This window comes from Zea mays, chromosome 7 (genome assembly GCF_902167145.1).
Source record: "Zea mays cultivar B73 chromosome 7, Zm-B73-REFERENCE-NAM-5.0, whole genome shotgun sequence".
Taxonomy (NCBI): Eukaryota; Viridiplantae; Streptophyta; class Magnoliopsida; order Poales; family Poaceae; genus Zea; species Zea mays.
Genome location: NC_050102.1, coordinates 150,933,410 through 150,955,562, shown reverse-complemented (window position 1 = coordinate 150,955,562; position 22,153 = coordinate 150,933,410). Strand labels below are relative to the sequence as shown.

The 22,153-nt window shown below is 49.1% G+C and overlaps 1 long non-coding RNA gene across 1 annotated transcript; it reads right to left on the bottom strand.

The window, feature by feature from the left end:
• Window positions 1–11,734: 11,734 nt before the first annotated feature.
• On the bottom strand, window positions 11,735–12,312 carry LOC109940830 (uncharacterized). Its single transcript, XR_002263523.1, has 3 exons — window positions 12,159–12,312; window positions 11,893–12,008; window positions 11,735–11,758 (listed from the first exon to the last, which is right to left on the bottom strand). It is a non-coding gene; the product is annotated as an uncharacterized lncRNA (long non-coding RNA).
• Window positions 12,313–22,153: the final 9,841 nt, after the last annotated feature.

Genomic DNA, 22,153 nt, shown 5'->3' with positions numbered 1-22,153 from the left:
AATGGCAGGAATGTACTGTGACGCCCGCGACTGCCTCAGCAAAAGAGTGCAGTCGCCGGCCCGCACCGCTGCACGGATCCTCCTCTCCCCCGTCGACAAGGCGAAAAGCTCGTCGAGGAAGAGATGAGTCCACAAATCCCAATGGGGGGCGATCCCCAAGTACCCTTCGCATACCGCTACGAAGATAGCGGCCTACGAGATGGAGTTGGGGGTGAGGTTATGCAACTCCACCCCGTAGTGGAACAGGATGGCCCGCATAAAGCGGCCCGTCGGCACACCGAATCCCCGCTCGTGGAAGGAGACGAAGCTCATGACGTACCCCGGCGGTGGGGACGGAGCGGCTCCGCCCACGGGAGGAATCCACTCTGGCCGCTGCTTATCGGTGAGGGGGCGGAGCAAACCCTCGCCGACCAGCTCCTCCAGATCGCTCGCCGTCACCGTGGAAAAAGGCCACGGATCGCGCGGGGGATTATGGTCACTCGATCCGCCATCACCAAAATGGAAGAGATGGCGGCGCGGGGGGCAGGGAGGGCGGTTTTTCTCTTCTCCGACTAAAGTTTCCCGGGTTGCGAAAACCTAAAGGGAAAGGAAGGAAGCAGAGTAAAGAACCGTCACCGGACCCCCTCTCGAGTATATGAAGGCCAGGGCGAAACCGTTTCCAGCGCTCCACCCGGACCGGACGCGGGATTCAAAAAAAAACGCGAGGCGAAACAGCCGTTCCTCGAACGGCTCGCGCACGCGCAACGGCCGCCCCGCCAACCACTCGCCCCGTCGCATTAACTCCGCGGCGGGACACGCGGCGCCTCTGGCAGGAGAAGCGGGCGACGCTTCGCCTTCGCCGTAATAACCGCGCCAAAAAAGGTACGCCACGTCGTTCGATTTTGTATCCTTTTCCTTTTTACTCTTTCTCTATCTCTTGCAACAGGGACCGGGAAAGGGGGATACCCCGAAAAGGATCCTTCTCCGCGAAGAAACCGGGCTCCGAGCCTCCCCCCTACTGATCAGAGGTTCGAAGGCTGGCCCTCCGAGGGGTTCAACAGTCGCCCCAGATCGCGTGGGCCCGACACCCACTACTGGTCAGGGGTTCGAAGGCCAGCCCCCCGAAGGGCACCATGGCCGCCTCAGGCTACTCGGGCTCCGCGCCCATTACTGATCAGGGGTTCGAAGGCTGGCCCCCGAAGGGTTCACAGTCGCCTCAGACGCCGAGCGAGGGATGACCAGGGGTACGTTCGATACATAACCAAGGCTCGGGCTGCGCTCCCGAGGTACCCTAGGACATTTCCGAGACCAGCGGGAACGATCTTGTAACGGAATCCCATCGGAGGGAGGCATCGAGCCCTCGGACCCCGTCGCCAGGGGACCGGGTCCGGCAGATCACCCGTAGGTACTTTTGGGCGTGCCTCTGGGCCCCTAGCCGACCCCCAACGAACGAGGCACGGACGTCCACTCGGATTACCCGCTTGCAGCTCACCGGAGACACCATGTTCGGTGCCCATCGAGGGTAACATGGCGCTCTCCCCTCCTCCTCCTTGCGGAAAGGCGACGTAGGGGCGTATGTAAAAAAGCCGAGTCTGTCCCTGATCGTCCTCTCGCCTTGTGCGGAGGCTCAGGGGCTGCTCTCGCAAACCCGGCTCCGGCCAAACCGTTGACAGCGTCAACATACCAGCCCGAGAGCTTGGGCCCCGACCGTGCACCCGGGCTACGGCCAGTTCACATGAGGGAACAACCAGACCAGCCGAAGCATTACGCAAGGCATTAAGACCTCGAAGGAGTGAAATCACTCCTCCGAGGCCTCGGGGGCTACACCCGGCGGGTGCGCTCGCGCGCACCCACCGAAACAAAATGCAACCGAGAAAGGCTGGTCCCCTTGCAAAAAAGTGCGACGAAAGCCTCCAAGCGAGTGCTAACACTCCCTTCGAGGCTCGGGGGCTACTGTCGGGGACCATAATTAGGGGTACCCTCAAGACGCCTAATTCTCAGCTAGTAACCCCCATCAGCATAAAGCTGCAAAGGCCTGATGGGTACGATTAAGTCAGGGATCAAGTCCACACGAGTGACTCGATCACGCTTCGCCCGAGCCTAGCCTCGGCCAAGGGCAGCCGACCTCGAGAGACTTCCGTCTCGCCCGAGGCCCCCCTTTTAACGGCGGACACACCTCCGGCTCGCCCGAGGCCTTGGCTTCGCTTAGAAGCAACCCTGACTAAATCACCGCGCCGACTGACCAGGTTGCAGGAGCATTTAACGCAAAGGTGGCCTGACACCTTTATCCTGACACGCGCCCCCCGGCAGAGCCGAAGTGACCGCCGTCACTCCACCGCTCCACTGACCAGTCTGACAGAAGGACAGCGCCGCCTGCGCCACTCCAACTGCAGTGCCACTCGACAGAGTGAGTCTGACAGGCAGTCAGGCCTTGCCAAAGGCGCCATAGGAAACTCCGCTCCGCCCGACCCCAGGGCTCGGACTCGGGCTAAGACCCGGAAGACGGCGAACTCCGCTCCGCCCGACCCCAGGGCTCGGACTCGGGCTAAGACCCGGAAGACGGGGAACTCCGCTCCGCCCGACCCCAGGGCTCGGACTCGGGCTAAGACCCGGAAGACGGCGAACTCCGCTCCGCCCGACCCCAGGGCTCGGACTCGGGCTAAGACCCGGAAGACGGCGAACTCCGCTCCGCCCGACCCCAGGGCTCGGACTCGGGCTAAGACCCGGAAGACGGCGAATTCCGCTCCGCCCGACACAGGGCTCGGACTCGGGCTCAGCCCCAGAAGACGACGAAACTCCGCCTCGCCCGACCCCAGGGCTCGGACTCCGCCCTGGCCTCGGCCGAACGATCTCCGCCTCGCCCGACCCGGGGGCTCGGGCTCGGCCTCGGCCACGGAAGACAGACTCGACCTCGGCTTCGGAGGAGCCCCCACGTCGCCCGACCTAGGGCACAGGCCCGCCACGTCAACAGGAAGCGCCATCATCATCCTACCCCGAGCCGACTCGGGTCACGGAGAACAAGACCGGCGTCCCATCTGGCCAGCTCCGCCAGATGGGCAATGATGGCGCCCCACAAGCTCTGTGACGACGGCGGCTCTTAGCTCTCTTACGGAAGCAGGGCGACGTCAGCAAGGACTCGACCGCTCCAACAGCTGTCCCTCCGCCAGGCTCCATCGCTCCTCCGACAGCCACGACATCACGCCAGCAAGGTGCCAAGACCTCTCCGGCTGCCACATTGGCATGTACCTAGGGCGCTAGCTCTCTCTCCGCTAGACACGTAGCACTCTGCTACACCCCCCATTGTACACCTGGATCCTCTCCTTACGACTATAAAAGGAAGGACCAGGGCCTTCTTAGAGAAGGTTGGCCGCGCGGGACCGAGGACGGGACAGGCGCTCTCTTGGGGCCGCTCGCTTCCCTCACCCGCGTGGACGCTTGTAACCCCCCTACTGCAAGCGCACCCGACCTGGGCGCGGGACGAACACGAAGGCCGCGGGACTTCCACCTCTCTCACACCCGTCTCCGGCCACCTCGCCTCTCCCCCCTTCGCGCTCGCCCACGCGCTCGACCCATCTGGGCTGGGGCACGCAGCACACTCACTCGTCGGCTTAGGGACCCCCCGGTCTCGAAACGCCGACAGCCAGGATCACAAATTGATTATGAAACCTTTTCTCATAACAGTATAACACACATTTTATATATTAGTTATCGTAGTATACTAGTATTATATATTACCGTTGCAACGCACGGGCACTCAGCTAGTTTCTATACAAGACATGAGTGATTCTAACAAGATTACCTTCAAAACTCTCACTCCAGAGATTAGATTATTTAACTCAACATTAGCTATCATGTTAGTTATACAACTAATTGCAGGAGGTGGAGCCTCTAGGATTTGCGGGCCTAGGGCGGCCGCCGCGGTGGCCGTATGCCCAGAGCTAGCCCTGCAACCCAAACACGAGTAAACACGGTCTCCTTTTGACCGTACTGTCCCTCCTCCCTTTCCTCGTCTTAGCAGTACTCTCGAATGCTCTAGACCCGATCTGCTTGGGGCATGTTTGTTTCAGCTTATACATTATATAATCTGGATTATAATCTAAATTATATAATCCAAATTATAATTTAGATATATTATAATCTACATGTAGCTGTTTGGTAGTTTAGATTATATAAATGTAGATTATTCACAAAGACAACAATACCCTTATTTGTTTATTTGAGGTGAGAAAATAAAGATGGCATATATTGTAATTTCTATTTATATAACCATGGGTGGTGTATATTTTGCTAAAAATAATCTCAAATAAGCTATCCTTGAGGAGATTACGAGATTATCATAATCTGGTGTTTAGATTATATAATCTGAACTCATAATCTAGGTGTTTGTTTACCTGCTGGATTATTTGTGCTGAATTATATAATCTGTAGAGATTATAATCTGAAACAAGGACTTTTTGTTGAGTGCCGCCGTGCGCTGTCCACTTCTGATCTCTCCTCCATGCAGTACTCCCCTCCCCCGGCAAGCCCGATTTTTTTGCATTTTGGTCCTTCATCGGAAAAAAATTCACGTTTGGACCCTAGAAAATTTTAATGTCATTTTTTGACCCTTTACTCGGCGTCGTAGCCTATGGCGCCGAGGTAACATAGCTCGGCGCCATAGGCTATGGCGCCGAGGTACGTGCTGCGTTGGCACAAACGGACGTCGTGGCGCCGACGTGGTACCGAGCTCGGCGCCGAGCTCCATTCTATATAGAAAACTTGCTAGCTCAATTGGTAAAATACAAAGCTCTTAACCTTGTGGTCGTGGGTTCGAGCCCCACGATGGGCATTTTTGTCACTTTTTTTTGTTGTCCATATTTTTCGTTTATGTCGTTGATTTGTCCGTCCTGATTTATTTCTCATCTAATTTTATTTTTGTGACTGATTTGTTTATTCGTCTAGATTTTTTATCCGGCGAGCACAACATTTGTATATGTAGTAAATTCTAAAATATTTCATCCATGAGACAAGTATATAATGAAGTATACTTTTATTTAGTGCAGACGAAAAAAAGATGAACATGTGTGCTTCTTTTTACTGGGAATATGTTATTATGTATTTAAAATTTATGTTCAAAAGAACTCAATGAAAATATAATATTTTTATTTGATCACGATTGAAGTAAGAGTGTTCTCATTTGATTTTTATTGTGGTTAGCTGAGCAAACAAGGGGAGAAGTTGACGGCTTGTGAGCACTGTGACACACAGCTACTGTGCTCGCCGGATAAAAAAATCTGGACGAATAAACAAATCAGTCACAAAAAAAACTGGATGAGAAATAAATTAGGACAGACAAATCAGCGACATAAACGAAAAATATGGACAAAAAAACAAATAAGTGACCAAGACAAAAAGTATTAAAAAATGCCCACCATGGGGCTTGAACCCACGACCACAAGGTAAAGAGCCTTGTATTTTACCAACTGAGTTAGACAAGTTTTCTGTACAGAACAAAGCTCGGCGCCAAGATCTATGGCGCCGAGCTCGGTACCACGTCGGCGCCACGACGTCCGTTTGTGCCAACGCAGCACGTACCTCGGCGCCATAGCCTATGGCGCCGAGCTGTGTTACCTCGGCGCTACAGGCTACGGCGCCGAGTAAAGGGTCCAAAAATGACATTAAAATTTTCTAAGATCCAAACGTGAATTTTTTTCCGATGAAGGACCAAAATGCAAAAAATTCGGCCGGCAAGCTCTCCTCCCTGTCGAGCGTCGTTGTGCGTTGCTCACGGACCAACGTCGTCGATGCATCTTTTGTCCCCGCCTAGCTCTCTTCCTTGCCGAACGATGTCTAGGGTTGTTCATTGCCAAGCTGGTCTTCTATCCCCGCCCATTTTCTGCTCCCCTGTAGTGCTCGCCTCGTGTTTGAATGAATTGAGTCCAATCTCTACTATCTATTAAATTAACTAGGTGAGTGCCCGTGCGTTGCAACGGGAACGTATAATAACACGATAACTCATGTATAAATGTGTGTTATATTGTTATGAGAAAATGTTTCGAAATCCATTTGTGATCCTACCCATACATAAATTTTGTTATTTTAATCTACATATTTTACCATTACATTGCAACCATGAGTAACATATAGATTTCTATATATGATTTTAATAATGTCACTGAGTTATAATGACAGCACGATTGGAGAAGTGTTATTTACAACTCAAATCTCATAAAAAGGTACTAAGAAAGCACCGAAATAAGGTAATAAACTGTCACAAGAACCAAGTGAACAATGAAATATCTCCATTCCAGCAACCAACATGATATCCTAAAACTCGGAAAAAGATCAATACAATGTTGACCATATATCAAGGCCATCACCATTGTCATCATTTATCAAACATGGATTATATTGATCACATCGAGCACCTCCATCATGCATTGAAAGCTCTGTTTCCACCCCTAATGATGAAGAGGTCGAAGCAGAGGCCCTTGACGGAAGCGGACGTAGTGCGCGGCGACGATGGGGCGTACCGGACGAGCTTGCCGCAACAGGCGAGGCGGAACTGCAGGAGCATGTGCGCGACATCGGTACAAGTCCAGAGTATGGTGACAGAACAGAAAAGCACCTCAAGAAACACTTTGTCGTAGGCGCTGTCATTTCAAACTTCAAGTAGTTCAGCAAAAAAAGCTTCCATTTCTAGAACCTTTGAATATACAGGTTATTTATTAGTGACAGTGAGTGACAAACAAGAGAATATCAGATAATGTCTGATGTATCTTTTTTTAAACACACACACAAAACAAACCTCGTCTTTGAAGTATGTATTGTCTGTTATGTAGCAGAATTCAGCAGAATTCTTCTACCTCGGGTGCACATATCTCCTCGTATTTTATGGATTTGAAGTTTTCAAGACGTCAAAATCAAGCATGCCAACAACCTAATGATAACTGAAAGAAATAAAGGGGAGGAGACAAAAAATCTTACGCCGCTATAAGCATGCAAGCAACACCAAGTAATTGCAGCCTTTGGCGGTTGATCTTGTTGCCAGAAAGATAACGGTCGATGTAGTTGATTGTCAGGTACAAGGTATCAGGAGCAAGACGATATTCTTCAGCAACCTGCACGAGGAAAACCTAACATGAATATAAGTTGACAAGATTATTCTCTAGGCTTTTCTTATGCTTAGCAGGAAAAGCTTACTTTCACGAGCCAGTCTATCAAAATTGCCCTCATGCTAGGGTTGACATCCTTTTGAATCATCTCCATGAAATCAGTCGATGGTCTTTTCTTCGTCTGCTAGAAAGCAAAGCACACTATTAGTGACAAACAAGGAAGAAGCAGAGCTTGCTAAGATGCTCCAACGTATGTACAGATGAAGTGTAGCTCAATTTTCCTTCGAAAAGAATTTGATCAAATCGAGCTTCATTAATGCACCAACAATGAAACTTCACATAAAAAATCAGAAAATGTTCTTTTTTTCAAAAAAAAAAACACAATCAGGAAGTGATCCCACACTGGTAAGCTGCAGTTATAAAATGACCAAACACGCTTAAAGTAAGTTGTAAGTACACTACAACCTAGCTTATTTAGTGGCATCAATGTAGATATTTTGCAGTCAAGCCAAGATTTCTTATGTTCAGTGCTTGAGGGAAACCATTTTGGCACCAGGGTTTAGGAAAGAATGTGTTACCTCAGCTTCTCGTAGATGCATGTAGATGTCAGAAGCCAGAGCGACACACAACTGTGGATCCTCGAAGTTGCTGTCAACTTCACAGATGCTGTCAATTTCCATTAAGGCAGAGCCATTTTTCTCCCACTTATTTTCTGCAAAAGAAAACAGGCCACACGCGACTGAATCAACAAGAAAATTAACAAAAACATACTTAAAATGGAAATCTGAATCTCAGCAGACCTTCAACGTCTCTGTCCTTTGATGTATGCAGATGTTCATCCGTCCATCGCTGCAACGAAACCAGCATCGAGCAACCCCCATTGTCTACGTACTCGAAGTTCGGGCTTTTCATGGAGTCACAAGTCCAACTCTAGTCACAAATAGCGGCAAACTCTAGTTGCTTGAATGTCCTGCTAACCGTGAATTGTGTCTCACACAAAACTAAGTAGAGATCGATGTTTTGTTTTCCCTTCACTTTCTTTTGCTGCTGCTATTTTTCATCACATTAACTCTTCCCTGCATTGTGCGACAAAGAATGTTTCGTGTAATATTACCTTCATAGCCACCATATATAGGATCTTCAGACAGTAAAGAGGTCTGTCCATATTAATGAAATTGCTTCCATAAGTTTAGAAAACAACTTTAGCAACTGATTTGACAAGTATAATATATGGTATATACAATTTGTGGTTTTAGCATCCTGATGACAATGTCTCTTGTTGATAAAGAGACAATTTGAAAATTTTCACAATAAAATAGACCTAAAGCAACCAAGACCAGCGGCTAAATGACCAGCAAAGCCCATAGTAATCCCAGTTGAGAATGAAGAAGACTGTTAGCTAGATAGATAAGTCATATGAGAATCTGGATAGATGTCATGGGTTTGTATTTTGATCATTACTGGTACCTATTGTGACATGCTTTCGTTGACCACCAGAAATACCCCTCATCATCTCCTTCCCTACCAGCGTATTAGCACATACCTCCAAGTCTAATACCTGCAGGTATATATAAGGAAGCAGCAGACATGAGATCCCAATTTAGTGATAACAGAAGTCATATTTGTTATCTTACAGCTAGATCCCCAGCTAGCAGACTATAACTTCAATGTGTAGTCTGTAACAATATTGGATTGTTGCTCACCCATAGCTGAGGCCTATATAAGTTTATAGTTAAATAAATAATTGTTACCAAGTTGCAAAAAAAAGGTAGGAGGTGATATATATGACTGTCCACATTAAGTCCCGATCCTTCCTGTTTTATACTCGCATAGATAGATTTTTTGAAGCACAGAATGCTCTTGTTACCTGTAACAGCCTCACCTTCATATAGACATCAATATCATGATCTGGCTTGATGTTGGTTGCCTTCTCCCTTCTTGCCAACTTAGTCAACATTTCTAGAACAAGACAAACAAAAACAACTTAGCAGCTGTTATCCCATCGATGGCATGACCCATCCAATGGTCTAAAATAAAACAAACACCCAATATATTATCTTCTAGAACTAAACTGATACAAATTAAATTATACTACAATACGACAAGGCTTTAGAGTCGCTACCGACATACAACCGGGCTACGGACCAACTTGGGTTATAGGCATCCTTATGCTGTGATATATTTTTTTTCTCTGTTTAAAACCTCTACTGTAAACTGAAATCAAGAAAATGATTAAAAATGAAAATATATGAATTTGCAGTTTATGTCGGTCGCTCTACTTCCTAGCTTCTTCACTATTACCTTCTTGCAAACATCCATTCCTTTTCCTGTTAACTCTTTGTGCAACCAGCAACATCCCAAAAGAGGACCATTTTAGGAGGCCTGTGTATGCTCAATTAAACCTGTGTGGCTGTGTATACACTATACACCCAACATGTAGCAATTAATTAAGAGGGGAAACACTTGAGAGTGGACAAAAAGGTGTAGTGAATATTTAGGTAAAAAGAGCTGCTAATCACAGTGTAAAAGGTTGTGGAAATATATGTAATCAAAAGCTAGCAACTAACTTAGAGGTTTTGAAAAGCATCTTCTCCTTTGGCATACTCAAATTCCAGATGAAAAAAATAAATTCCACAATCCTATGCCTGCATCCAATGGAGGAGGCGGGCACTTTCCCTGGTAGGCATTGTAGAGAATTGCACGGATTAGCCGGTTGTGCAGCTGGAGGTTCTCCTGCCCCAGGGTCTGCAAGCACAGCTTTTCAAAGTCTTGCCTGCTGAGCCTCTCCGATAAGTAGCCAAATATCTCCGCGAGTGATCCAGACCAAGCCGCTTCAACATCTGAGCCTTGAGATCCCTGAGATCAATACGACCATTCTGCTGTTGCTGTTGTGGAGCTGTCGGCTGCCGCCGCCGCTGCTGTGGTGTAGCCATTGGCCATACCTCCTCCCTTACTGTGCGCAGGTTTCGCGGCGTGGGCTGCTGAGGGCGGGGGCAGTCTACACTGTGCTCTTAATAGTTGTAGAGATTACAGTGATATAAATGAATCATACCTACTATCCAGAATTTGTGAAGAAAAACAGCACGAAAAACCAACAATTTTATTTTAGGATCAACAACACCATTCACACACTGGGAAATGGGCTTAAACATGAAGCAGTTTAAGGTCTTTGGCGTGAATGTGTGCTACAGTGAGGATTTGTTTAATTTTCTTTTTACCTCTTCATGCTTCCTAAGTCAATGTCTATACTTCTTTCATTTTAGGGAGACAACTTAAGCAGAAATGATAGTGGATTGAGTTCACACGGATCCTATTGAAAGCTAGAAAAATATATGGGAAAGCAAAAAATGTGAATGGGTACATCATATTCTCAGTGAATAGGATCAAACAGAAAGACCTTGATACCAATTTTCAGTTGTTGGAGTCGGGGTGCTTTCATTTTTGGTGCTTAGACACCATCTCTTAATCAGAACATAATCATCAAACGGGTATGCAAAAGATTTTTCAGAAGTTCGGAGCGCAAAAAATTAGTTCCAACAAGCAGCCCAATATATAAATATGCTCAAATAGAAAAGTTAGGAGCATACATACTTTTTCCAATTGGTCAAGTATCTCTAGAACTCTCTGATGGTAAGTTCTCCCACCCTTAACCTTAAAGCTAAAATAGGAATGATTAGTAAACATGAAATACATGAGCCTAGAGGATAAGAAAATGTTTAGGTGCCATTGATTATTATTGTTGCTGCTCCTGTAATAGTACCAAAAGGATCATCTTCATTGGTGAATATAAGAATTCATACCCTTCTTCCACAAGTTGTTCCTTGAACTGCAGGTACTCAGGGACCCTTACATTTCTATTCTATTTTCCTCTATCCGACCATTTATCTAAACAGCAAAATTGAAGCTGATGGCCCTGAAAAGGCTGCACTTTCCCCACTCATCACGAACCCCAACATGACACGTTATTAAACCCAAGGGGCAAACGCAGGATCCGTTCCAGACAACGCTCAAATGTCAGTCCCGACGGCGGCGGTGCCAGAGCGTGGCCGACATCGACCAGGACGAGCCCCTCGATCCAAAGGCCCTCGCCGACCCCGACAACAGCTTCTACGAGATCAACGGTGTGAGGCTGCACCACAAGGTCTGCAGCCACGAGGATGAGGACTCGTCCAACGACCAGTCCTCAGGTAGTACCACTACTGCCTCGCACTTAGACGCTATCCGGAAAAGCTAGATTGGCCCATACTGCTACTACGCGGCTTCGGCATGTCAGTGGTCAATCTTCTCCTGGAGTCGTGTGATGCAGCCTCTCGTCTGCATTGTCCGTGCCATGGTTCTTGCGTTCGATCGACCGGCGTTTGGGCTGACATCCCGGGCCAGTCGCTCTGCTGATGATGCAAAGCCTCTCAATCCTTACTCAATAGTGGCAGTCGAAGGTTGGATTCTTGGAGAGGTTCGCGGCGCCGCCGCCGGTGGCCTTGTGCGCGTGCGGCGGGCTAGCTGGCATCGTGTGGCACGTGGAGGGATCGGGTTGCGGCGGAACCCGCAACGGCTGGCAGAGCGAGGTGGCGAGTCAGGGGACAAGGGAGAGGTGGCGAGGACGAGGGTGGGTGGGGGGGCGAGCGCATGGGGGTGGGGGAGAGGGGGCATCACAAGCGACAGTCTCCTAGCTATGTCAGCAACACCTAAAAAGAAACAGTGTGCTGGGTTGTGGGTTCAGGTTTCACGTGAACAAACAAAGAGAGATTGTGGCTAGAGAGAAGCCTCTTCTGCTACTAACAGATTGTAGTTGCGATCGAAGAAAGAAGAAAGTTAATACCATCTCCGGCACACAAATTGCAGATCACCGCGATTGAGATGGGAGATGTCCTCCAGAAAACTATTGTTGTCAGAGTTATAGCACAGGCATAATACAGCGGGCCCTTGAGAAGTTCTCTGGAGTCAAGAGGCAAAAGCATGGAATTATCAGTTCTTCATCAGAGTTGGTAGAAAAAAAGAGATGGTATTTTTTCAGAGCACTGCCTTGGCACGTTTTTTTAAGAGGAGAAAGAAACAAATGGGGAAAAATCCCATCAGTAAACCTACGTTTAGCAAAATCCAGCTACAAAGGTCAAGTATCCGCTATTACACAATCCAATTGGCGACATATGGCAGCTACACAATCCTGATGGGCACAGCAAAAGTATATGCATAATAGCAAAACCACAGCCTCCTCCGCAATGCATTCAGGAAGCATGGTAGCAACAAATATATGATCACTACAAAACATACCTGCGATCTCCATGCCTAGCCATGGAGTTAACCACACCTTCAGCTTTCACGAAACCAAGTCCAATCACTGTCACTTTCATGATGTTGATGATGATGATAAGCGGAGCGAGAGATGGAGCAAACACATCATCTGAGCTGAAAACGAAATGAGCAAGGAAAGGAACTATTTGTATGCAGTCAGGTTGATACGCTACGACTGGAGGAGGAATTTTTGTCTTTGCTGGTGGCCTAATTTTTACTTTAGCTGAACAAAGGCCACATAAGGAAATAGACTAATCCTACAGTTATGTGCACCAGCTTCCTGCAGAGTTTCTAGAATGCACAGAGAAAGACATATACAGAGAAATAGACTAATTCTTGGAGAGGTTCGCGGCGCCGCCGCCGGTGGCCTCATGCACGTGCGGCGGGCTAGCTGGCATCGTGTGGCGCGTGGAGGGATCGGGTTGCGGCGGAACCCGCAACGGCTAACAGAGCGAGGTGGTGAGTCAGGGGACAAGGGAGAGGTGGCGAGGACGAGGGGCTGTCGAGGCGAGGATTGCGCGACCGAGTGGGCGGGAGCGGCGGTTGTGGAGCGGTCGCGCGCGGGGTTTGCGATGGGCGGGCGGGCGGATCTCGCCGGTCACGGCTGGTGGGCGGGCGGGCGGATCTCGCCGGTCACATCGCGGCGGTTTTGCGGATCGCGACAGTGGAGGCATGCACGGAGCGGTCGCGGCGGTGTGGCTGGATGGCGGACGGGCGGGCCGCGAGATCGCGGCGGTTTTGCGGCGGGCGGGCGGATCGCGCGGTTGCGACATGCACGGGCGGGCGGATCGCGGCGGTGGCTGGATTGCGGGTGTGCAGGCGTATGGAGGCGGGGGCAGTCTACACTTGGGTCTTAATAGTTGTAGAGATATTGTAGACCGTGGGCATGCCCCCGCCTCCCCTCCGCGCGCTCACGTTCGGATCCACACCAGGCTCAAACGCCAGGCCAATCACGGGGCACGGACACGTCTCCATTGCGGGTCCCATCTCCACGTCATAGTCCTAGAAGCTGCCCGCTCGACATGCCCCACCTGCCAGCATCCCATGCGTAGTCCCAACTCCCAACTCCCTGCCGTGCAACGGGGGTGAGATCTTGTGTTCTCGTAGGCTATGCCTTCCCCGATGTCTCGCGTCCTGAACCGTCGTCTCCTCCTCCTCGCCGTCGTCTCCTTCGTCGTGGCCGCTTCTCTCCTTCGTCGTGGCCGCTTCTCTCCTTCGCCCAGCTTCTGCAGTGCACCCGTTTGTTTTGGTTCTCTCCGGTGAGGACTTCCTCAAGGATTCGGCTGCGCACTCGTCCCTCCCCTCTGCCGACTCCACCGACGACGACGGGTGGGACGACTTCACCGACGATTCACCAGCCGCCGACCCGCTCCTCTCCCCGTCCTCCTGGGTCCCTCTTCTCGACCCAACAAGCCCTCCCCTTTCTGGCGATGAGACGGACTCGTCGGCCGACACGCTCTTCGTCGTGGGCGCCCGCGCGATGCTCTGCCTGCCCTCGTTCCCCTCACCGAGCCATTCGCCGAAACCACCCATCCGCGAGCAAGCTCCAGCGATCCAGCCGCATGCCACGCAGGCCCTATGACGCTCGCCATCCTCATCTAGGAGCGTGGCCATGCCCCCACCCCCGGCGCCCCTTCCACCCCCGCACCGCCGTCTATATAATCAAACAACCACAACTAAACTCTAGATAGCCAACTAAGTTATTAACGTGAATCTGCATTATATAGCTGAGGACCCTAGAAAAGGAACATATGACCGACATGTATTAGTACAAACAGAGAATTCTTGGTTTAGTTTGCCCTTCCTTTTCCCTCGTTGTGATTGATTAAATTTTAATTTGGAGCGTGTAATAGAGAACTTGACACTTTCTAAGAATATCCATATGTGGTCGCTTGTCAGCATAAAAAAAGGTAATATATTTTGATGCGTCTATATATTCTTTTTTTAACTATATCATTTGCATATAGATATAATATAAGCGATGAAATGTGTCGTGTGGTGTTCTTGCTGTCGGCATTAACGATTTGATTTGATGGTCTATATTTGTTGAGCACACTCTATACGAGATGAAATCCGAAGGTTTTAGGCTAGGCTATGGTTTTCATGTGAGAGTTGTTTTGCATAATGTGGTGGGTTGGTCTGCCCCTAGAGCTCTTCCAGCACTAATGGCTCACGATTGATGGAAAGAGACAAGTGATTCGCCAGTAGTGGCTAGGTGCCATACGACCACGACACCAGATAACACGACCTGAGCACCTGGGCTCGCCTTCTATATGGGCGCCGACGAGGAAGGTTTGGTTGCTGCTACTGCTTCCAAATACAGCTTGCGTTTTGACAGACTAAGTCCTTTTCAAACTTACAACAACTTGCAGTTTTCACCTACACTTCTCCTTCTAAGGTACAACTGCATCTGGTACTCTCTCTCTCCCTCTCTTTCTCTATTCTTGTGCTGAGATATGAGAATAGTCCTTTTTAAACTATTGCAATTACCATTGTTGTAGGAGCCTCTATTTTCTTTTGCCATTTTGTTGCCTTTATTTTTATGCTAGAGGAACCTCTATTTTTTTTGCATTTTGTGGCCATCAACTAAGCTAGCTAATGTTCTTTTTTGCCAGTTTCAAGGCAAAAACTCTCCTGGAATTGATTGGTGAGGCATTAGAGATTACATTTGCCAATGTAAGAAAAATTTAGAGACAAGGATGGCAGTACAACTACGTTTCTCCAATGCTTCCAGTTGTTGTGCCCATTAGACATTTCACGGATAAACATTGGGAAGACACTTCTTGGTGAAAGTGCAAGTTTTCAGAGAAAGGAGTTGTTTTATGGTGGATCCTATCACTTTTATTGATTTGACTGCTCTGCAAACTCCCACCGAGCTTGGCCAAGGCGCACCAAGGATACCTTATATGACCTTCACCATGAAATCTCTTCGCTTTAGAAAGAAGATAATGGTGCAACTATTGTATCTAGCAAAGAGTAGGGTATTACACTGAGTTTAAATTTTGGCAAATCAAAGCTTATCGGTGGCATAAGGTACGAACGTAGTATTGGATTGTGTTCCCTCTCTTCCTATCCCTAGCCTCCACCAAGGTTGACATCTTCCATTGCTATCTTTCTGCGCTAGATGTTCCATAAAAGGATGCTTGCTGAAGCAGTAGATCGCGTGTTTATGCTTCTACAATACTCACCTTTGGTCGACTGTTGTAAGTGTAAATTCATCATTTGACCAAACAAGAAGCATTGTTGTTTACTGCCCTGTTATCAATGTTTTCTCTTTCTTTCACTGCTTTAAGCATTAGTTATCATAAATTACTTTTCTGGCAGTTATAACAATACCATATAAACACTTCAGAAATAAACTCGACCTGGGGGTAAGACAGCCCCATGACATTGTATTTAGGCAAGATCTCTTTATATTGGCACAACATCAGGAGTCTATTGATATTCTTGCTTCGCATTGTATGTTTATGGTCCTGTTTTGAGCTCTAAAGGAGCTGTTAACTAAATGACTTGCTGTGGAACCAAAGAAATATGCAGGTTGTAATTTCATTTTATAGAAGTCACTTATCCATGTGTGTTCATGCCCATTTGTGTACTTGTGTTTATATTTTGTCTATTAATATTTTTGTTTCATTTTATCGAATAAATTGTGTGTCGTTGTAACGGACATGTATTCTACTATTTTATATAAGGAATTATCTTCATCTCAGTCTCACAGTCTCTTAAAAGTATACATTCTCTTTTGAGATTAAGTCTTGATATGCCAACATGTCACCTAAACGCTGGATCAATATGTCATGTCAATTATCGAGTCAAAGAAACAATAACACCTGCTTGTGCGATGTTATAATATTGGTTCGGTGTCAGTTCATTTTATTTGAGTTGGTGTATTTATAATAATAATAATACACATTTATATTGTCAATATAATATTAGTGTTACGTCACACGAATTTTGCATATTACAGTGATGTTTATCGTTCTGTATCTATGTTTTATACTACCTCCGTTCACAAATATATGACACCATTGACTTTCTCCGAAAACTTTGATTACTCGTCTTATTTAAAATATTTATTCAAGAATATAAAATTTTAATTCAAGCACGGACTATTTTAAGCGATAAAACAAATCAAAAAATGATTACATATTATTTTTTGAATAAGACGAGCGGTCAAAGTTTTTTTTTAAAATTCAACAGCGCCATAAGGAGTATTACTTTTTAACTTCCGTGGCAACGCACGGGCATATATCTAGTGTAACTATGAAACATCAGCTACCACAAGGTAGCAGCAGCAGGTACGAGCGAGCAAGAAAGGCGGCTGGGAGCCCCTTCTGCTCCCAACAACATCAAGGCATCACATCAGCCCTCTTCTTCTACTTCCAGTAGCAGGTACCAACACCAGGAACCAATGAGCAAGCAAGAAAGCTGAGAGCCCAATTGTGCTCCCAGCGGCCGCAACGAGGCATCACAGCAGCCCCCTTCTACACAGCAAAAAGGCAGCATGGAGGACGACTCAGTGGTGAATCTAGCCAAGAATATTATCGGGGTCATCAAAGTTAGCTTTGCTACATGATACAAATTTTCTTAAACTTTAACAGTGTTTTTTCTAAAGGATTTATAAATTTTATCGAGGTGGGCTGACTCCAACAGACATCCCTAGACCCGTCCTTGGGACGACTCGCTGGCTCAGGAAGAGAATGGAGGACGACTTGCGATGTATAGGGAGGGGCAAATTGGTCCCTTGAATTTTCTTGTCTTTGATTACTAGACAAGTATCAGATCAGAGGGAGATCCTTTCTCAATTCTATAAGTGAAAAAAGCGCACAAAGTGGTCTAGAAGTGAAAAGTGCAACGTTCGGAGTCCTATATTTATAAATAACTTGATGTTAGATTGTCTCTATCATCTCGTGCATATGGTCATGAAAATACCGTTTTTGCACTATAGATTACACTATAATAAAGTTTGAAGTAGAAGATGAGATAGATGATAGGATGGATAAGCTTTTAGTGAGGGTGTTTTCCACATACTAAAATTTAATGACTAAAATTTAGTCACCTTTAGGTAGCGACTATTATGCAACGAGGCTTTATATGCAAACGTGTAAATAAATCTTCTGATCCATTTGATCGTGGGTATATCACATTTAGGGTATGTTTGTTTCCTTCTTAATTATATACTAGTTAGGTGCCCGTGCGTTGCAACGGCACATAGAAACAGACTTTCGAACGTAATTATCGCTTCCTTCTTTGTTAGACCAATACAAACAAAGTCTATGGCTAGATACCAAGTATGAAAAACAAAGCATGGTGGTGATATCGAATTCTAAGCTGTTAGCATTGTTCAGAGTGCGAGGGCGAATCCCTCGCAAAATAGCATACGAATATACACTCAATCTCAAATCCATCTCAAATTAACAGGCGAACAGATAGATAGACATTTGAAGCATGATCTTGTTTCTCCTGTAGCAGCTGCACGGTATCACTAACCTCATCAATACTTTTTGCCAGCACCAGCTGCATGGTCCTTTTTGTCCTGCTTAAGTCGTTTAAATAGCCGATCTTCTATATGATCACTATGAACAGTTCTTGGCAAATATTTTGCCCCCAAGAACAACACACTACGATAAAGGTTTGTGTAGCCCACATTTGACCTCCTCGACGTAGCAATTGGGACAAGTATATTCAGCTTGTCCTTCATCATTCCTTCTTTCATTAAATAGAGCACAAATTTGGTGTTGCTAGCATTCGCATTTGTCACATTGAACCCACCGCAGAATGCACGATTCGAAAATGTTTAGCACAAAAGAAAAATATTACAAACATTTGAGCTTTTATGACACTGTCGTATCAATGGAACTGCAGAACATACCCATTCTTCACCTTCGAAAATGTCTGATTCCATATATACCACCAGGAGCATAAAAAGAGTACAGAGGAAAAGGGTACTGAAGCATCCAAGGAGGCACCAACCGCACCACCTTGATGTGAGGGGAGGGAACTTTTCACTCTTGCTCTTAGCATTTGCATGAGTAATGGACCTTCCTTTCTGTAATAAAAAAAGATATGCACAAGTTAGTGATACTGTCAAGTTTGCTTTATGGTATTATGGGCTTCCTTTTTTACCATGGCTGATAATAATGAGAGGATCTATCGTGAAGTCTACGTGGATGTAGGATGTAATTCACAAAACGTAGAGCTTATGTGAAATGCTGAATGTGCTAAGACCAGCTCTATTCTAAGCTTATCTTATTAACATCTAAAAAGATCATGTCACAGTAACAAACTGTACCATAAGTAACAAGTTCATTCAACATGCATCAATATTTACTTGAAGTTCAGTATTTGCCTCTCGAGATGAAACTGCCTTAGGTTGTGTCGGCGTTTCGACCTCGGGGGGTCCCTGGACCGACGAGTAAAATTGTCGCTGCGTGTCCCAACCCAAATGGGTTGGCGCAAGATGGAACACAAGGGGGGAGAACCGTGGCTCGTGTTATCCTGCGCCCAGGGCGGATGCGCTTGCAGTAGGGGTAACAAGCGTTCGCGAGGGAGAGAGAGAGCGAGCCTGTTCGTCGGCCTGTCCTCCCGCGCGACCACCCTCCCGTATGAGGGCCCTGGACCTCCCTTTTATAGATGCAAGGAGAGGGTCCAGGTGTACAACGGGGGTGTAGCTATATGCTAATGTGTCCGGCAGAGAGGAGCCAGAGCCCTATGTACATGCCAACGTGGCTGTCGGAGAGGTGCTAGAGCCCTGTGCACGCGGTGTCGTGGCCGTCGGAGGAGCGCTTGAGCCCTGTAGAAGCACATCTGTTGGGGCTGTCGGGACCTTGCTGACGTCTCCTTGCTTCCGTAGGGGGCTTGAGAACCGCCATCGTCATGGACGCACGCGGGGTGCCATCATTACTTGTTTACCGGGGCGAGCCAGATGGGACGCCGGTCTTGTTCCCCGTAGCCTGAGCTAGCTAGGGGTAGGGCAATGATGTACCCCCTGTGGCGTGGTCGGTCCGAGCCTAAGGTCGGTCGAGGCGGAGACTCCTCCTGAGGCCGAGGCCGGGGTGGGGTGAGGACGCGATTCCTTCTGAGGTCGAGGTTGAGGCCAAGCCCTGGGGTCGGGCGAGGCGGAGACCATCCTCCGAGGCCGAGGTTGTGGCCGAGCCCTGGGGTCGGGCGAGGCGGAGACGACCTTCCGAGGCTGAGGCCGGGGCTGAGCCCTAGGGTCGGGCGAGGCGGAGACCACCTTCCGAGGCCGAGGCGGGGGCCGAGCTCTGAGGTCGGGCGAGGCGGAGACCTCCTTCTGAGGCCGAGGCCCAAGGTCGGGCGAGGCGAAGCTTCCTGTTGCGCCTGAGGCTGGACTTAGCTGTTGTGAGCCTCAACCTGGCGGGTGGCACAACAGTCGGAGCGGGGCAGGCGACGCTGTTTTCCTGTCAGGTCGGTCAGTGGAAGGGCGAAGTCACTGCGGTCACTTTGGCCCTGCCGACTGAGGAACGTGCGTCAGGATAAGGTGTCAGGCGATCCTCGCATTGAATGCTCCTGCGATACGGTCGGTTGGCGAGGCGATCTGGCCAAGGTTGCTTCACTGCGAAGCCTGCCCGAGCTGGGCCTCGGGCGAGTCGAGGGTGCGCCCATTGCTTGAGGAGGCCCTCGGGCGAGGCGTGAATTCGCCTGGGACTACTGTTCTCACCCGAGGCTGGGCTTGGGCGAGGTGAGATCGTGTCCCTAAGTAGACGAAGCCTTGCCCTGAATTGCGCCCATCATTCTCTGCAGCTTGTGCTGATGGTAATTACCAGCCGAGTTTAGGAGTGTTGGGGGTACCCCTAATTATGGTACCCGACAGTAGCCCCCGAGCCTCAAAGGGAGTGTTCGTACTCGCTTGGAGGCTTTGTCGCACTTTTTTTTGCAAGGGGACCGACCTTTCTCGGTTACATTTTGTTCCGGTGGGTGCGCGCGAGCACACGCGCCGCGTGTAGCCCCCGAGGCCTCGGAGGAGTGGTTTGACTCCTCTGAGGTCTTAATGCCTTTCGTGATGCCTCGGCCGGTCTGGTTGTTCCCTCATGCGATCTGATTGTAGCCCGGGTGCATGGTCAGGTTCCGAGTTTTTAGGCTGGTTTGTTGACGCTGTCAATGGTTTGGCTATAGCCGGGTTTGCGAGAGCAGCCCCGAGCCTCTGCACGGAGCGAGAGGACGATCAAGGACTGACTCGACTTTTATCATACGCCCCTTCGTCGCCTTTCCGCAAGGAGGAGGGGGGAAGCGCCATGTTGCCCTCGGAGGGCGCCAAACATGGTGTCTCTAGTGAGTTGCTAACGGGTGATCCGAGTGGACGTCCGTGCCCCGTTCGATAAGGGTCGGCTAGTGGCCCAGAGGCGCGCTCCAAAAGTACCTGGAGGTGATTTGCCGGACCCGGTCCCGTTCGATAGGGTCCGAGGGCTCGATGCCTCCCTCTGGTGGGATTCCATTACAAAATCGCTCCTGTTGGTCTCGGAAATGTCCTAGGGTACCTCGGGAGCGTAGCCCGAGCCTCGGCCATGTATCAGACGTACCCAGAGTCATCCCTCGCTCTGCGTGCTCTGGGGCGGCTATCGAACCCTTTGAGGGGCCAGCCTTCGAACCCCTGATCAGTAGTGGGCGCGGAGCCCGAGTGCTCTGAGGCGGCTGTCGAACCCTTCCGAGGGGCCAGCCTTCGAACCCCTGATCAGTAATGAGCCTGAAGCTCGAGTGCTCTGGGCAGCTGTCGAACCCTTCCGAGGGGCCAGCCTTCGAACCCCTGATCAGTAGGAGGGCTCGGGTCCCGTTTCCTTCGCGAAGAAGGATCCCTTTCGAAATATCCCCTTTCCCGGTCCCTGTAGCAAGAGAGAGAAAGGGGAAGAGGAAAAGGATATGAATTTAAATGGTGTGGCGCACCTTTTTTGATGTGGTCATCATGGCGGAGGTGAAACAACGCCTGCTTCGCCTGCCAAGGGCGTCGCTTGCCCTGCCGATGAGTTAATGCGACGGGACGAGCGATTTGTGGGGTGGTCGTGGCGCGTGCGTGAGTCGTTCGAGGAACGGGCGTTTCGCCTTCGAGTTTGAATTTCGCGGCGGGTTCGGGCGAAGTGTTGAACGGATCTCGCCCGGGCCTTTATATACTCGGAAGAGGGGCCGACGGTGGTTCTTTACTCTGCTGCTCGCCTTCTGCTTTGGTTGCCGCAACCTAAGAGAATAGCCAGAGAAAAGAAAACCGCGCACCTTGTTCCCTCCGCCTCCACCCCCATCGTTCGGTGATGGCCGACAGGGTGACCGTCGTTTCACCGCGCGATCCGTGGCCTCTCTCCACCGTCACGGTGGATGATCTGGAGGCCCTCGTCGCCGATGGTTTGCTTCGTCCCCTCTCCGGTGATCCGCAGCCGGAGTGGGTGGTCCCTGCGAGCGAGGTCGTCCCGACTCCGCCGTTGGGGTATGTGGTTAGTTTTGTCTCCTTCCACGAGAGGGGGTTTGGAGTGCCAACGAGCCATTTCATGCGGGCGCTCCTGCACTATTACGGGGTGGAGCTGCACAACTTCAACCCCAACTCCATTGCGCAAGCGGCCATCTTCGCGGCGGTTTGCGAGGGTTTTCTGGGGGTTGACCCCCACTGGGATCTGTGGACCAATCTCTTCTCCGCGGAGCTTTTCGCCTTGACGACGGGGGAAAAGAAGGTCCGCATGGCGGTGCGGGCCGGTGGCTGCACCCTCCAGTTGAGGCAGGGGCGCGCGCAGCAGTACATCCCCGTCATCCTTGTGTCTTCGAACAAGGGGTGGCAGCGCCGGTGG